The following is an 18,178-nucleotide window of genomic DNA, read 5'->3' as shown; positions in this document are numbered from 1 at the left end:
CCGCGATGGTACCCTTGGGAAGAGAGGTGTGCAGTGCCTGCAACACTAGGAGCAATGCCCTCATTTCCAGCACATTGATGTGTAAGTGGGTTTCGTGATCCTGCCATGTGCCTTGGACCGTCTTGCCCAGATAATGCCCCCCCACCCCCACCCTATCTGGGAGGTGGCCGTGGTCACTGGGTCAACAGGAGGGGGGGGGAGACAGAATGACCTCCCTTGGTTCAGGTTGGAAGGGAGGAGCCACCACTGAAGATCCCGCCGGCAGGATTCTGTAAGGAGAATCGGGTGGGATAGCGGCAGTTCTTGGTATGACCACTGGGTCGACAGGAGCCACTGAAGAACTCGCATGTGTAGTCTTGCCAGAGGGACTAGAAGAATGGAGGCGGCCATCGATCCTAAAAGCTGGAGAATCATCCTGGCTGGGGCTTTCCATCGGGGCATTAAAGGCTAGTACTTGGTCCTGTAATATCCTTATCCTCTCTGTTGGTAGAAATGCTCGCATCTCTACAGAGTCTAGCTCTGCGCCTATAAAGGCAACATGCTGTGATGGCAGCAATACAGACTTTTCCCAGTTGAATGTGATTCCTAACAAATGACCCACCTGGATGGTGGCACACACGGCTAGAGTGAGGAGATGCCTAGTGGGGGCGGAGAGAAGCCAGTCGTCTAGATACGGAAACACCTGGAATCCCAGACGTCTGAGGTGAGCCGTCACCACCGCCAGACATTTGGTAAACACCCTGGGGGGCTGTGGTGAGACCAAAGGGCAGGGCCCGGAACTGAAAGTGACTGGCTCTCAGACGGAAGCGTAAGTGAATCCTGGATGCTCGGTTTATTTTGGTATGATAGTAAGCGTCCTTGAGGTCGATGGAGCACATCCATACACCTTTTTCCAGCAATGGGAAAATGGACTGTAACTTGACCATCCGGAACTTGGACTTTTTTAAGAAACGGTTTTGGTGGCTGAGGTCCAGGATGGGTCTCAAGTCCCCTGTTTTTTTGGGCACCAAAAATAACCTTGAGTAAGATCCTAATCCGGTCTGGTCTGTGGGGACTGGCTGGAGGACTCCCTTTTCGAGCAGCTTTGCGACCTCTATTGCTGCTTGATCCTGCTGACTGGGTGGCACGTCCAGGATTCTCCTTGAAGGTGGAGGGGGACGGATAAAGGGAATGGTGTAACCTCCGGCGATGATACGAAGCACCCACTGATCCTGGGTGATGGAACCCCAGGCCCTTGGATGCTCCGAAAATCGACCCCGGACAGGGTCCGGAGACGCACAGTCGGGCCGTCCCTCAGCGACGCTGGAAGGAGGGACCACGAAAAGATTTGCGATCTCCTGTGTTGCGGGGGCCTCCGCCACCTCTAGGACGACATCTTCCAGAATAGTTCCCCCCTCCTCTGCCTCTGTGAGGGGGGTCACTTTGATGGGCAGGGAAAGACTTTTGAGACTTCCTGAACCACATCTTTCCTCCCCTCTGAGCCTTGGGATAAGGTCTCGAAGGGAGCGAAAAATGGGCCCCAACGGCAGACAAAGTCCTGCCCTCCTGCTCGCATCTAGTGAGTGTGTCTTTCACCTTGGGTCCAAAAAGAGAAGACCCGTCGAATGGAGCGTCTGTGAAAGAAGACATGAAAGCCTCCGCAAAGTGACACAAGCGCATCCAGGCTTGCCTCCTAAGGGCTACGCCTGAACTCGCTGCCCTACTTGCCCCTTCGGTTGCATATGATACGAGCCTCAAGGACGAGTTAATAATAGACGAAAGGGTAGACAGCTGGGCATTGACAGACTGCGACAATGCCTCAGGCACGTTACCCGAAAGGGTATCCCCTAAACTCCTTAATGAGATCCCTTTGGAACCTCGTAAAATGACACAAATAATTCAGCGACCTCAAGGTAAATGTCGCTGAAGTCAGGGAATGCTTCCTGTACCTATCCATGCTCCTGGACTCCTTGTTAGGAGGATGGATAGACATAGACGTCTCTGCCACATCTTGCTGGGTGTCAGACGCCACCACCATAGCATCTACCGGAACTCCCTTGGTTAGGAATTCTTTACCAGGGGGTGCGGATAAAAATTTGTTGGGGCGAGAGGGAACTGGCTCTACAGAATCAGGATGCTCCCACACCCTTCGACAAATAAGGTCCAGCAATTCATCGAAGGGTGGAGACACCCAGGAGGCAGAGGGCTGGGTTCCGAAGGCCTTGAGGAAGACCGACTCCTCCGTGGAAGGGGTTTTGGACGGCCAGTCGCCCCTCCATCTCAAGATCTCCAGGACATCGGAGAACGAGACATCGTCACAGGACGACTTAGGGGACCCTTCCGCATCATCAAGGTCGGTGTCCGAGGTGACAGACTCATCCGGGGAGTCTATGTGCTTCCTCTTGCACAATTTTTTCCGGGGTGGCTCTTCAGGCAAGGACTCTGAAAGCTCCTCGGAAAAAGGGGGACCACGCATGGAGGAATCCTCAGGCCTCAGAGCCACGCTGTCCAAAGATAAGGGGGCACCAGGGGCTCTAGTCGCCCTGTCCAAGGACGGAGTCGCAGATTCCGGTGAAGTCACTGGAGAATTGTCCAGCGCGCTCCTCATCGCCTTGAAGGCGGGCCCACCAGAATCTGAAGAAAGGCCCGGCTGCGAGACCATGACCAGCGTCGGGGTCCCCCCAGCAGAGGCACCAAGTGGGAGACTCGGTGCCGAAAGAAGAGGCCCGACAAATCCCCCTCGAGCTCGGCCGAGGACACCCGAGAGCCGAAACCTCTGGAAGGAACAGAAGGGGTTGGAGTTGAAGACGGTGCCGACAGACTAGCAGTGGGTCTAAGAACCGTCTCAGGGGCTTCACCCGACTCTGCGAGCTCCGTCTCTGATGACACCAGGGTTGTCGGAGGAGGAAAGGACGGTATCGAAAAGGCTGGCTCCGGCCTTGGGGCTGGAGCCAAAAACAATTTGGATAAAACAGGTGACTGAAGGAGCCTCTGGACCACCCTATCTAAATCCGAGTCTGAAAGTCTGGAGGACCTGGAGGAAACAGACGGGGGCCGAGAAACTCTTCCTATCGGCTCCAAGGTAACACTAGGATGTCGACTCCTAATCGGCTCCATAAGAGTCGGAGCTGAGGAGGAGTCGACCAGCACAGAGATGCCCCTCGGCTCCGACGGTTCAGGAGCCGAAATTTTCACCTGTGGCTCCAAAGCCAATGGAGCCAAGGCAAACTCGGTTTCGAGGTCCCTATCCTGCGGCTCCGAGACCAATGGAGCCAAGGTAGATGACCCTAACATAGATCCTATTTCCTGTGGCTCTGAAGGCAGTGGAGCCGAGGAAAAGGACAAGGATTTGGCTCTTTTCTCTGGTGGCTCCGACGGGCTTGTCGGAGCCGAAGACTTCTTTTTCCTGGACTTGGCAGAGGAGGAAGAAATAGCCTCCTCAAAGGCAGGTCTTATTAAACCTCTTAAAATCAGCTTATTTTTCCTCTCCTGTAACACACGAGAGGAAAAAGCATGGCAAACACTGCAAGACGCTTGCAAGTGTACAGCCCCTAAGCAATACACACAGATGGCATGGCCATCTGTTAAGGACATTTTATAGCCACATTTAGAACATTTTTTGAAGCTGGACGGCTTATGTTCTCTTTCCTTAGTAGACATAACCACAATCAACCAAAACACAAGGAGGGAAGGGGGAGAAGAGCTCTAACTAAAACGCTCAAAGAGATAGGGCAAAGGCCCTCTAACCCAAACGGGCCTAGCCCACCAAACAAAAGGAATCACACCACAACCAGAAACAAACAACACAATCAATCACAAGTTAGAAAAAGCTATTAAAATAGCTGTTTGGTAATGAAATTTTAAAGCTAAAGCAAAAACGACCCTAAAAGATCAAAAAAAGAATGGTACTTAGCCACAGCCAAGTTGAGACCACGTTGTTACTTCAGAAGCGGCAAACGAGATCTGGGGGTTTGGGCGTGGTGCATCCTGGGATAGGGGGTTGGCCCAGCCAATAAGAGACTTTGTGCTTTAGTATAGGCCGAGTCGGAGCCGATTCTCAGCTCCGAGCCCATCTGTCAAGAATGCAGGTGAGATAGGATCTCACTACATCTTAAACTTTTCAAATAATGACACTATCTTTACTAACCAAGGCCTTACCAGATAGCGAAGACGCTCACAAGACCATGAAACAATATAATTCTATAATCGATAATACCAATAATCCTAACATAACAAAATCTCAATCCTTTCTCCATTCATTAGTGGCCACTGTCCAATCACCTTTATCCTAAAAATGGCAAACAAGCCCCTTCACATGCTAAATCTTCCATTAAAAACTGTAAAGCATAGCTGGGCTACAAAATGAATGGTACTTACGTATTATCGCAACCGCATTGCGAGTCAATTCGCAATGTTTTCATGAAGCATTTAATGTTAACCTCAGACAGGGTGTGTAAACTCCTAACTAAAATTCTGTGGCATGCTTGTGAGCCCTGAAGAGGGATAGCGGAAAAATGCCTCTCCCCCGGTAACCTCCTTTACCAACGATTTTCAACTGCCACGTCCGAAGGCAATAAATCAGTCAGGAATGAGTAAGCAGGGACTTTTACTAAAAACCTTGTTTGTGGTCCAACCGTTTAAGTGATTCCCCAAAATCACGTACAAAGTCCGAACACACAGCTGGTTGTCTCCTCAAATATGCAAGTCTCAGCTGGTAACTGCAGATAACCAAGGAGGGACAATGGGACACAATGAAACTTGTGGTAGATACTCCTCATTATACTTCAAAAATACATAACCAAAAGAAACGGAAATACTCTTAGAAAAAAATCCCTGCTGATACCCTTATGGGTGCTGATGGACTACACACAGGGCTTGTAGTACTCCCTCAGGTATAGATATCCCAACCATGGTCACTCTCCTCTATATACTCTGCTTTACGCCTGACCAGTGAAAAGCAGCAATACTTAAACCAGTCCCCAAACCTACCAAAGTCAATGACTTGCACTCAATCTCCAGCCTACCTACCCTAGGCAAAAACAGAAAAAGTAGTACATAAAAATCAACTTATTGAGGATATTTAAAAATATGTGATTCTCTGTCATCAATGTGGCTCACTTCTAGTGTGGCAGAAGCACTGTGGATGTGGTATTTACACTCTCACAAACCAGATAATATAAAGTATGAAGAAAGAGCAACTAAAAGAATCCCTATTCATAGAAATCAAACAGCTGTGCAATGCTTACAAAAACATATATTTCCAGTAACAATTGTGTTCATATAAAGCATTGTCAAGTTATTCATAGACATTACAATGTCCTTTGATTTAGTTGATCAAACAATCTTAATAAACTCTCTACTCACATTAGGAATTAACCTTCAATCCATACAATAGTTTAAATCCTTTCGAATTAGCCACTCGACAAAAGTGTAAATAGGATTAACGTTCTTCACCCACATCCTCCCTTACATAAAAGGGAGCATCAAAAGGATCAGGCCTGTCCCATCATTTTCCTTATTTAATGGCAAGATTCCTGTTGATACTACCCTCTAGTATCCTTACACTGATGAAATGGTTATATGCTGCTAAAATGCCTTTCCACAATATATCAAAATAGTCTAGAAAACAACAATGTTGTGCTCCAAAACTGGCAACAAGAACATTGTCTCTTTCTTAGCACTAAAAAAAAAAGTCCATGCTACTTTGGACCCTACAAAGATTAGTCAACATTCCAAACAACTAAACTACCATCCTTAAGTCAGTGTCACACTCATCTTTGGTGCAGGAGGCTGAGAGTTCTATTTCCACACCAGGCAGATGGATTCCTGACACTGCAGCTCAGCAAGGTGGTGGATTTCACATCAATGGTTAAGAGCTTCACCTCACAGACATAAAGCACAAAGTTTGATTCTGACCTCTACTTACTGGCTCGGCTTAAAATGACCCTTCAGGGCAGTTACCCTAATATGCACCTATGAAGTAAACTGCTGAAAAGAAAAAAAACAATGACCAACTGAAACTGTCCAACAAAGGAAGTACTCAGGAAAATGACTAGGCCTCTACTTTAACTTTCATTACCACATAAACTCCTGTGCTGGAGAAGAAAATCTCCCATTAAACTTCCCCAGAAAGGAGATCAAGTTCCTACAGCATCTTTCTTCCACCCCTCCAAACCATACTTTATATTCTTATCCTATTCTTCAGTTTTCTTGGATGCTAAGTAGCAACACATATCAGACTTGCCTAACTTGACTCCCCTTTCCCACAAACTGAGGTGTATATTCATTAGGGGGTGCTGCCCCCTAAAACACTCAAGGCAGAATTGACAGAATTATTTAAACAATAGGAGAGTCACTCATAAAAATGAAGTACACCAAGGAGTTCCTTCCAATGACAACTGACCAACACTTACTTTCTCCTCATTCTTACTATTCTCCAACCTGATTTTATCCAAAGCACCCTAGTGTATATATACATTGTAAATAAATACAGAAGGGGAAAAACAACAACATTTTCTGGCAAATACACTTTGTACCCTGTTAATCTTCACTCAATGTACCTTGGGTGCTCATTTCTACATTGTTAAACTCTATTGCATGTACCTATTACTGTCCAAATTCTTTCTGTAAAGACCTAATCTAATCATGCGCATAACTTGTTCATTCAAAATTTGTAACCTCACGATGAACCTGAAAAGGGACAGCATGGATCAGATTTCTATCCCAATTAAAAACACATTATGCATCTACTTATTAATCTAGTCCAAGTCCCATAGATATACATTACAATATTTCAGAGAATGGGCAAACTGTGCATTAAATCATGAGTGGAGAACACATGTAGAGTACAGGTAGGTAATTCACACTGAATAACTAGTCCGCCACTTCATGGTAGCATGTAAAGCTGCTATGAAGCTCAGACAGTTAAAAAGCAAACAGCAGCCATGTTTTACACTGGATAAACAGCACTTTGCTGTGTAATGAACATAAATTAAAAAAAAAATAAATTAAAAAGAAAAGCAGGTGTGCATTTGTGTGCAAGTGTAAGCTCGTGTGCATCAGCGAGTGACAGACACATGCATTAACAGTACTGAATACAACAGGCAGTCCATCAGCATGTATTTCATTGAAAAACAGAGGTATGAAACTCTTAATGGTAGACACTGACTGACTATATTCATTAATTATTTACCCAAAAAAGGAAACGTAGCATTAAAAAGCAAAACCAAGGATACTTTTTTTTGAGGTGGGAGGGGGTAGTGGAAAGAGCTGAAATGCCTTGCATTCTATGTATTTTTTTCCTTTCATTTGTTTATACTGAGACATACGAGGAAGTGTTGCCCATTACTTTGTAGTTTATACACACCCCCAATACACACCCCCATGAAGTTTGCACAGGTTTGGGCATTCCACTGTAGACTAACAGATGATGAGGGCCTGGCATCATCGACAGGGAAGGTGTCAGTGAATGCTATGCCATGTATTTTTACAATAAATTATTGAATATATTTGTCAGTATATACAGCATACATAAATGCAAGGTATACAACAATGCAAAGTATCAACGTCACTTATGATGATAAAAAGTTTTGCATTCAACCTGTTACATTTTATTTTTAAACAGATGGTATAGCTGAATTTGCAAAGGTGTGTATGTGTTACTAACAATATTAAAATGCTGGCGATGGGGAAACTGGTGGCACTTCAGCACTGTTCGCAAAAAGTGTGTGTGTGTGTGTGTGTGTGTGTGTGTGTTATAGTTAATTACATTTTAGTTTATTAATCGCCTGTTCTGGGCATGATTCAGAGTTATTGCCGGCATCCTGTGAGGGGTGATTAACCTGCTGTGTGGACAAGGTTTGTTATTGTGCATCTCAAGGGGAGGGTATTAGATTGCACAATAATTATGTTCCCTCAAAACACTGGCTGTTAATTATCAAGTGTGTGTGACGTGACAGATCCTAGTGTGTGCAGTAGTCTGTAGGAGTTTCTGAATGTGTATGTGTACAGACATTATATACATAACTTATATTTTGGATGGAAAATATTTCTTTCAACAAAATTACATATACTACAGCAAGTGGGTGGGGTGACATATTAGTTAAGGTCTTCGCCTCACAGACACAAAGTACAGAGATTGATTTTGACTGTATGTTAATTGGTCAGGTGTAACAGTGTGCATACTGATTGCCCAATATTTGGTAGTACTTGCTTGACTTGCTATTCTCTGCCTGACTATTGCTGATCTCTGCCTGCATTTGGAGCTTTTACTACCCACCGGCCCTGCTGTTGTTGTACATTTAAAGTTGGTGGCCTTTTAGATGCCCGCCCATACTATAAATCTGATTTTGGACACTCCTCCCAATATCATCTCATCAGCTCATTCTACTGAGAGATCAACTAGGAAGACCCTTAAGGCAAAGCTGCGCACAGCCAAATGTCCTGGTCACTGGTGACTCTATAGTGAGGTACACTGATGCCCCCTTCACCAGTAAGGACAGGGTCACAGTTAGCTACCTTTTCGAGGCTAGGATCTGTCACGTCACACAGTCACGGAGCTCACTGAACCACAGATACTAATATGACTCTGCCATGGTCCATGTGGGTGTTAATGAACTCAGACGTACCTCCCTTGACTATACGAAGCGAGACATACTAGAGCTCACTGACTATGTGTCTCAGGCAGGTATGAGCCTAGCAATGAGCAGCATGTCACCTTCTCCAAGGATGATGCCACACTACCAACAGAAAATTATTGATTTTAACAACTGGCTCAGCTTCTGGTGTCAGTGCAAGGGGGTACAATATTTAACGGTCTGGGAGGACATGGTTGACAGACCGCACTGCTTTGCCAAGGCTAGTCTGCACTGATCTCCTCTAGGCCTTCGAATATTGGCAAAGACCTTTTCCATCCCCATAGTGTCTTTTTAAGGCAATGCCAAACTGATAAACCTCCTGACTTAATTGAATTTATGAAGGAATATCTGAAGGTAGTACTTCTCTATACTAGAAGTCTTTACAAGAAACTCCACTCCCTGCAAGCCTTCATCTCCCTAGAGTGCAGGCGTCTGTGTAGGAATGGAGACACCGTTTACAGTGGAGAGAACCCCAGCAATACAAGGTTATAATGCCTTTCACACCTTTCGACCAGTTACTGCACAGAAGGGAATTGAAGGTGTAGTAGTCTCAGTCTATATTGAAACCAACCTCACATTCAGACTATTTAAAGTATATGACCCACCGCAACTCATATGTACAGCTTACTATAAACAGGATCTTGTACCATATCCTTAGAACCTATAGGTCCCACTCCATGTCCAAGGAAACCCACACTAACTATCTCAATGTACTAGAGTTCCTCACTGTTCAACCCAATCTGACAGTCACGGGGATCTCAACTACATCTCTATAGACTAGGAATCCCACACCACTTCTAACGGACAAGCCCAGCAATTCCTAAACTTTGTTAATATCAACATCCTAAAACAGTTGGCCCATTCTCCTACCAGGGGTACAAACATATTTGACCTTGTTCATAGGTTCATAGGTTCATACTAGGCTATCTGCCCTAGGGCATTTATAAGCCTAGCCAGAATGTGTTTGTCTTTCACCACCCATTTTAAATTTATTTTGCTATGTCCTTTTTCGAGGTTAGTATACACTGCCTCTGTCTAACAGTGACATAGAAGTGATACCCGGAGTAAACCTACAATCTCCCATCCACTCATCAAGATTCCTCTTGAAGAGAGTCAATGAGGGACTCTGCCTAACCTGGACTGGGATTTTATTCGAGTGAAAGGAGCCTCTGGATTATGAATCTGTCCCTCCAGCATGTCCTATTTATTTCAGTGCTGAGGTTCAAGTCTCTCGAGCTCGTAGCTCGATAGGATTTGGATTTTCTGAGGTGCAGCATGTCCATTAATTCCGGGTTGGACATGGCTTTATACATCAGGCACAGATCGCCTCTGAACAGGCGGTATGCCACTGAGTAGAGCTGGAGTTTCTTTAACCGGGCAGCATATGGCATCTGTTTGAGCCCTTAGATCCTCTTGGTGAGGTACTTTTGGGGTCTTTCCAGTTGCTGCAGGTGTCTGGTAAGGTACATCCCAAAAGGGGCATTGTACTCAATTATGGGCCTGATGAGGGATGAGTAAAGAGGCACAATGACCTCCCCTGATCTAGATGTGAATCCCTTCATGATTAGGTGGGCTATATAAAATGTTTTTCTAACCACTTTGGCTACGTGGTTGTCAAATGAGAGATTGCTATCAATTTGGGTCCCCAGGTCCCTAATTACTTCTTCTGTACTTAATGGATTACCACCTATGTGGTAATTTGTGGGCACTTTGTTTTTGCCAAAGGGGATGACTATACACTTTTTGGCATATAGCTTGAGGCCATGGCTCTGGCACCAGTTGTCTGTTTCTATGAGGCCCTTTTGGAGGATGCTTGTGTCGGCTGGAGAGTCGATTATGGCACCCAGTTTGCAGTCATCTGCGAACTTGGTCAGCCACAGTCCTTCCGTGTTGGCCTGTACCTCCGAGAAATATATACCGAACAAGAGAGGTCCCAGGACTGAGCCCTGTGGGACACCACTTGTAACTGGTTTGGAGTCTGACATGGCTCCAGCAATTCTAACTATGTGGGTTCTGTCCTTGAGCCAGTTTGCAATCCATCTAGTGACATAAGGGTTTATATTTAAGCTGGTGAGCTTATCTATAATGCCCGAGTGGGGTATTGTATCGAAGACTTTTGCGAGGTCCAGGTAGGCTGTGTGGACCACCTTCCCCTCGTCAATGGCCTTGGTGACTGTTTCAAAGAAATCAACCAGGTTTAAGAGGCAGGATCTGCCCTTAACAAAGCCGAACTGGGTAGGATCCAGTGTCTGTAGGTCCCCAATATCTTTATTTATGAGGTCCATGATGATCCTTTCCATAGCTTTGCAGACCAAGCTAGTCAGGCTTATTGGGCGATAGTTTCCAGGATCCGTTGAGGCACCACCTTTATGGAGAGGGACCACTGTTGCTGTACGCCACTCTTTGGGCACATATCCTGTAGTAAGGCTGAGATTGAACAGTAGTTTTAAGTTTGGGTTTAGCTCTTCTTGGAGTCCATGTAGGACGCAGCCCGGGACACCGTCTGGTCCCATTGATGCTGTGTTTTTTGCTTTGGAGAGGGCGGCTCTTACCTGAGCATCTGAGATGTCAGGGGGCAGCACTCTGCTGGGATAAATATTTGCCCTTTTGGTGGTGGGAGAAGTTTGCGCTGAACCTGTCAGCTAGGATGTTGGCAATGTCTGTGGGTTCAGTGTATTTTTTGTCATTTTGGACTAATTTTGAGCATATCTGGGAATTACCACCCAGGTTCCTAACATAACTAAAGAAAGCCTTGTGATTATCCTTAGTGTCCTGTGCAATTTTTCTCTCGAAGCTGGCCTTAGACAATTTTATGAGTGCCGGTAGTTTTTTGCTAATACTGATCAGTGATGCCTTCCCTTTTTGGGATTTTGTTCTATCATTTAGTAGCTTCCTCCTTCTTTTGTATAGTTTGTTTATGGCTGGGGTCCACCAGACAGGACGTCTGCCTTTGGAGGATTGGGTCTTGGTTTTATTTGGGATTGCATGATCCATGCATTCCTGAAGGTGTTCATAGAATGCATTTATAAAGGATTCTGCGGTCTGGGCTGTATTTTCCACAGGCCCGGGGGCTTTGAAGGATTCCACCTCGGTTTTGAGGAGTGCGAAATTTGCTTTAGAGAAGTTTTTCACTGTGGTTTTCTGGGCAGGGGGTGCGGTCGGGATGTGAATATCCAGTGAGATTAGTTTATGGTCTGATCTTACCAGTGAGGGATACACTTCTGGTCTGGAGCATAGAGTCCCCATGTTGGTGATGATCAGGTCCAGTATGTTTTCTCCTCTTGTGGGAGTGGTAACAAGTTGTTCCATAGCATTTGAGTTTATAAATTCTAGGAACCTTTGGGCTAGGGTATTGGAGCTAGAGTAATGCTCCCAGTCTATGTTTGGGTAGTTGAAGTCGCCCAATATAATGGTGTTTGGAGAGACCTTCATATTTTCCAGTGTTCTCAGGAAGGCCGAGTGGGGTTCCTGGGTTTGGGAGGGTGGTCTGTAGAAGGCTATAAACTGGAAGGCAGTTTTACCCACTGTTAGTTGCACATGGATAGTCTCTGACGTTTCGTGCTTTGCCACCAACCTGGAGGTGTGGGTATCTTTGATGAATATCGATACTCCCCCTCCTTTTGTGGTTTGGTCCAAGTTTTGGGGCCGAAACGCATGGTATGAGGTATAACCTGGTAGTGCTGGGGTGCTCTCGGGAGCACTGAGCCAGGTTTCTGTTACTGCACAGATATCGATGTTCTCCATGCTAAGGAGAGTTTTGAGTGCGTGCATCTTGAGATTTAGACTTCTGGCGTTGAGTAACATTACTCTTAGTTTCTTATCCCTTGTGATACCTATGGAGGTGGGTTTGTCTTTTGAGCCTTGCCTAAAAAAAGGCACTATGGGGGTAGCAAGAGCCTTTGCCAATATCCGAAAGCCCAGGTGTGACAGGTGCAAGCCTTCCCTAGCGAAGCATCGTGGCTTGTAGAGCATATCATCCCAAGCTGACAGGCATTGGACCCCTTTGAATGACACCAGTACTTAAGCCAATTGTTGAAATTGATCATCTTGTCTTCATATTGTGGCATCATTCTTGGTGAGGGTAAGATGCTACTCAAGGGTCAGGGTCATACCGGCCTGGGCTACATGCTCAGAGAGCTCCTTTATGTCTCTCTTCATGTAGTCCAGGGAGGTACGTCTCAGGTCATTCACACCAGCATGGACAATGACTGAGTCATATTTGTACTTGCCTATGAGTGACCTGAGTGCTTGTGTTAAGTGGCGGATCCTAGCGCCCGACAGGCTGCTCACTGTGACCCTCTCCTTGTACTTGCCTTGGAGTGACCTGAGTGCTTGTGTTAAGTGGCGGATCCTAGCGCCCGACAGGCTGCTCACTGTGACCCTCTCCTTGTTCAGCCTGGTGAGCGGGACGTCAGTGTGCCCGACGATAAAAAGTCAAAAAACCTTAATTACCCCCAAGGGGGGTATTTTCCAGGTTTTTGGGGGTTTTTTAGGGGGCTTAAGGGCCCTTTTTTTTTTTGACTGTTGGCATGCATCTACTTATTAATCTAGTCCAAGTCCCATAGATATACATTACAATATTTCAGAGAATGGGCAAACTGTGCATTAAATCATGAGTGGAGAACACATGTAGAGTACAGGTAGGTAATTCACACTGAATAACTAGTCCGCCACTTCATGGTAGCATGTAAAGCTGCTATGAAGCTCAGACATTTAAAAAAGCAAACAGCAGCCATGTTTTACACTGGATAAACAGCACTTTGCTGTGTAATGAACATAAATTAAAAAAAATAAATTAAAAGAAAAGCAGGTGTGCTTTTGGGGGTTTAAGCTCGGGGCATCAGCGAGTGACAGACACATGCATTAACAGTACTGAATACAACAGGCAGTCCATCAGCATGTATTTCATTGAAAAACAGAGGTATGAAACTCTTAATGGTAGACACTGACTGACTATATTCATTAATTATTTACCCAAAAAAGGAAACGTAGCATTAAAAAGCAAAACCAAGGATACTTTTTTTTGAGGTGGGAGGGGGTAGTGGAAAGAGCTGAAATGCCTTGCATTCTATGTATTTTTTTCCTTTCATTTGTTTATACTGAGACATACGAGGAAGTGTTGCCCATTACTTTGTAGTTTATACACACCCCCAATACACACCCCCATGAAGTTTGCACAGGTTTGGGCATTCCACTGTAGACTAACAGATGATGAGGGCCTGGCATCATCGACAGGGAAGGTGTCAGTGAATGCTATGCCATGTATTTTTACAATAAATTATTGAATATATTTGTCAGTATATACAGCATACATAAATGCAAGGTATACAACAATGCAAAGTATCAACGTCACTTATGATGATAAAAAGTTTTGCATTCAACCCATTTTTTTTAAACAGATGGTATAGCTGAATTTGAAAGGGGGTTTTTTTTAAACAATAAAAACGGGGAAAACTGGTGGCACTTCAGCACTTTAAAAGTGTGTGTGTGTGTGTGTGTGTGTGTGTTATAGTTAATTACATTTTATTTTTTTTTTAATTTTCAGAGGGGTTGGAAAACCTGTGTGTGGACAAGGTTTGTTATTGTGCATCTCAAGGGAATTAGTTTAAATTTATTTTCCCCCAAAACACTGGCTGTTAATTATCGGGGGACAAGATTAGGGGGCAGTAGTCTGTAGGATTTTTGAATGTGTATGTGTACAGACATTATATACATAACTTATATTTTGGATGGAAAATATTTCTTTCAACAAAATTACATATACTACAGCAAGTGGGTGGGGTGACATATTAGTTAAGGTTTTCCCCACAGACACAAAGTACAGAGATTGATTTTGACTGTATGTTAATTGGTCAGGTGTAACAGTGTGCATACTGATTGCCCAATATTTGGTAGTACTTGCTTGACTTGTTTCTCTGCCTGACTATTGCTGATCTCTGCCTGCATTTGGAGTTTTTACTACCCAGGCCCTGCTGTTGTTGTACATTTAAAGTTGGTGGCCTTTTAGATGCCCGCCCATACTATAAATCTGATTTTGGACACTCCTCCCAATATCATCTCATCAGCTCATTCTACTGAAAATCAACTAGGAAGACCCAAAAGCTGCGCACAAAATGTCCTGGTCACTGGTGACTCTATAGTGAGGTACACTGATGCCCCTTCACCAGTAAGGACAGGGTCACAGTTAGCTACCTTTAGGCTAGGATCTGTCCCCCACACAGTCACGGAGCTCACTGAACCACAGATACTAATATGACTCTGCCATGGTCCATGTGGGTGTTAATGAACTGACGCTCCCTTGACTATTGGGAGACATACTAGAGCTCACTGACTATGTGTCTCAGGCAGGTATGAGCCTAGCAATGAGCAGCATGTCACCTTCTCCAAGGATGATGCCACACTACCAACAGAAAATTATTGATTTTAACAACTGGCTCAGCTTCTGGTGTCAGTGCAAGGGGGTACAATATTTAACGGTCTGGGAGGACATGGTTGACAGACCGCTTTTTTCCAAGGCTAGTCTGCACTGATCTCCTCTAGGCCTTAATATTGGCAAAGACCTTTCCATCCCCATAGTGTCTTTTTAAGGCAATGCCAAACTGATAAACCTCCTGACTTAATTGAATTTATGAAGGAATATCTGAAGGTAGTACTTCTCTATACTAGAAGTCTTTACAAGAAACTCCACTCCCTGCAAGCCTTCATCTCCCTAGAGTGCAGGCGCCTGTGTAGGAATGGAGACACCTTACAGTGGAGAGAACCCCAGCAATACAAGGTTATAATGCCTTTCACACCTTTCGACCAGTTACTGCACAGAAGGGAATTGAAGGTGTAGTAGTCTCAGTCTATATTGAAACCAACCTCACATTCAGACTATTTAAAGTATATGAACAACTCATATGTACAGCTTACTATAAACAGGATCTTGTACCATATCCTTAGAACCTATAGGTCCCACTCCATGTCCAAGGAAACCCACACTAACTATCTCAATGTACTAGAGTTCCTCACTGTTCAACCCAATCTGACAGTCACGGGATCTCAACTACATCTCTATAGACTAGGAACCCCACACCACTTCTAACGGACAAGCCCAGCAATTCCTAAACTTTGTTAATATCAACATCCTAAAACAGTTGGCCCATTCTCCTACCGGGGACAAACATATTTGACCTTGTTCATAGGGTTCATAGGTTCATACTAGGCTATCTGCCCTAGGGCATTTATAAGCCTAGCCAGAATGTGTTTGTTTTTCACCACCCATTTTAAATTTATTTTGCTATGCCCTTTTTCGAGGTTAGTATCCCTGCCTCTGTCTAACAGTGACAAGAAGTGATACCGGGTAAACCAAAATCTCCCATCCACTCATCAAGATTCCTCTTGAAGAGAGTCAATGGGGGACTCTGCCTAACCTGGACTGGGATTTTATTCCAGAGTGAAGGAGCCTCTGGTTATGAATCTGTCCCTCCAGCATGTCCTATTTATTTCAGTGCTGAGGTTCAAGTCTCGACCCGTAGCTCGATGGGATTTGGATTTTCTGAGGTGCAGCATGTCCTTTAAATTTCCCGGGTTGGACATGGCTTTATACATCAGGCACAGATCCCCTCTGCGCAGGCGGTATCCCACTGTGCAGAGCTCGAGTTTCTTTAACCGGCAGCATATGGCATCTGTTTGACCCCTTTTGATCCTCTTGGTGAGGTACTTTTGGGGTTTTTCCCAGTTGCTGCAGGTGTCTGGTAAGGTACACCCCAAAAAGGGGCATTGTACTCAATTATGGGCCTGATGAGGGATGAGTAAAGAGGCACAATGACCCCCCCTGATCTAGATGTGAATCCCTTCATGATTAGGTGGGCTATATAAAATGTTTTTCTAACCATTTTGGGCCCACGTGGTTGTCAAATGAGAGATTGCTATCAATTGGGTCCCCAGGTCCCTAATTACTTCTTCTGTACTTAATGGATTACCACTTTTGTGGTATTTTGGGGGCACTTTTTTTTTCCAAAGGGGGATGACTATACACTTTTTGGCTTTTAGTTGGAGGCCATGGCTCTGGCACCATTTGTTTGTTTCTATGAGGCCCTTTTGGAGGATGCTTGTGTGGCTGGAGAGTCGATTATGGCACCCAGTTTGCAGTCATCTGAACTTGGTCAGCCACAGTCCTTCCGTGTTGGCCTGTACCTCCAAAAATATATACCGAACAAGAGAGGTCCCAGGACTGATTGTGGGACACCACTTGTAACTGGTTTGGAGTCTGACATGGCTCCAGCAATTCTAACCATGTGGGTTCTGTCCTTGAGCCAGTTTGCAATCCATCTAGTGACATAGGGTTTATATTTAAGCTGGTGAGCTTATCTATAATCCCCAGTGGGGTATTGTATCAAGTTTTTGCGAGGTACAGGTAGGCTGTGTGGACCACCTTCCCCCCACCAATGGCCTTGGTGACTGTTACAAAGAAATCAACCAGGTTTAAGAGGCAGGATCTGCCCTTAACAAAGCCGAACTGGGTAGGATCCAGTGTCTGTAGGTCCCCAATATCTTTATTTATGAGGTCCATGATGATCCTTTCCATAGCTTTGCAGACCAAGCTAGTCAGGCTTATGGGCGATAGTTTCCTGGATACGTTGATGCACCACCTTTATGGAGAGGGACCACTGTTGCTGTGCCACTCTTTGGGCACATATCCTGTAGTAAGGCTGAGATTGAACAGTAGTTTTAGTTTGGGTTTAGCTCTTCTTGGAGTTCATGTGGGAGGGGACACCGCCTGGTCCCATTGATGCTGTGTTTTTGCTTTGAGGGGGCGGCTCTTACCTGAGCATCTGAGATGGGGGCAGCACTCTGCTGGGATAAATTTCCCCTTTTTGGTGGGGGGAGAAGTTTCCCTGAACCTGTCAGCTAGGATGTTGGCAATGTCTGTGGGTTCAGTGTATTTTTGTCATTTTGGACTAATTCTGAGCATATCTGGGAATTACCACCCAGGTTCCTAACATAACTAAAGAAAGCCTTGTGATTATCCTTAGTGTCCTGTGCAATTTTTCTCGCTGGCCTTAGACAATTTTATGAGTGCCGTAGTTTTTGCTAATACTGATCAGTGATGCCTTCCTTTTTGGGATTTTGTTTATCATTTAGTAGCTTCCTCCTTCTATTGTATAGTTTGTTTATGGCTGGGGTCCACCAGACAGGCGCCTGCCTTTGGAGGATTGGGTCTTGGTTTTATTTGGGATTGATGATCCATGCATTCCTGAAGGTGTTCATAGAATGCATTTATAAAGGATTCGGGGGTCTGGGTTTATTTTCGACAGGCCGGGGGGCTTGGAAGGATTCCACCTCGGTTTTGAGGAGGGGAAAATTGCCTTTGAGAAAGTTTTTCACTGGGGTTTTCTGGGGGGGTTCGGGATGTGAATATCCAGTGAGATTAGTTTATGGTCTGATCTTACCAGTGAGGGATACACTTCTGGTCTGGAGCATAGAGTCCCCATGTTGGTGATGATCAGGCCCAGTATGTTTCCCCCTCTTGGGGGGGTGGAAACAGGTTGTCCCATAGCATTGGGGTTTAAAAATTCTAG

General features: G+C 45.1%; 1 protein-coding gene across 1 annotated transcript in view; it reads right to left on the bottom strand.

Moving 5' to 3' along the window:
• LOC122794063 (F-box only protein 2-like) overlaps positions 1–18,178 on the bottom strand; it is a 1,235,408-nt gene that overhangs the window by 1,197,040 nt on the left and 20,190 nt on the right. The gene's annotated exons all lie outside the window — the stretch shown is intronic.

Source organism: Protopterus annectens, chromosome 1.part0 (assembly GCF_019279795.1).
Source record: "Protopterus annectens isolate FY-2018-M chromosome 1.part0, PAN1.0, whole genome shotgun sequence".
In the NCBI taxonomy this organism is placed as follows: domain Eukaryota; kingdom Metazoa; phylum Chordata; order Ceratodontiformes; family Protopteridae; genus Protopterus; species Protopterus annectens.
Note: the sequence above shows the minus strand (reverse complement) of the source record. Positions and strands in the feature narration are given on the sequence as shown.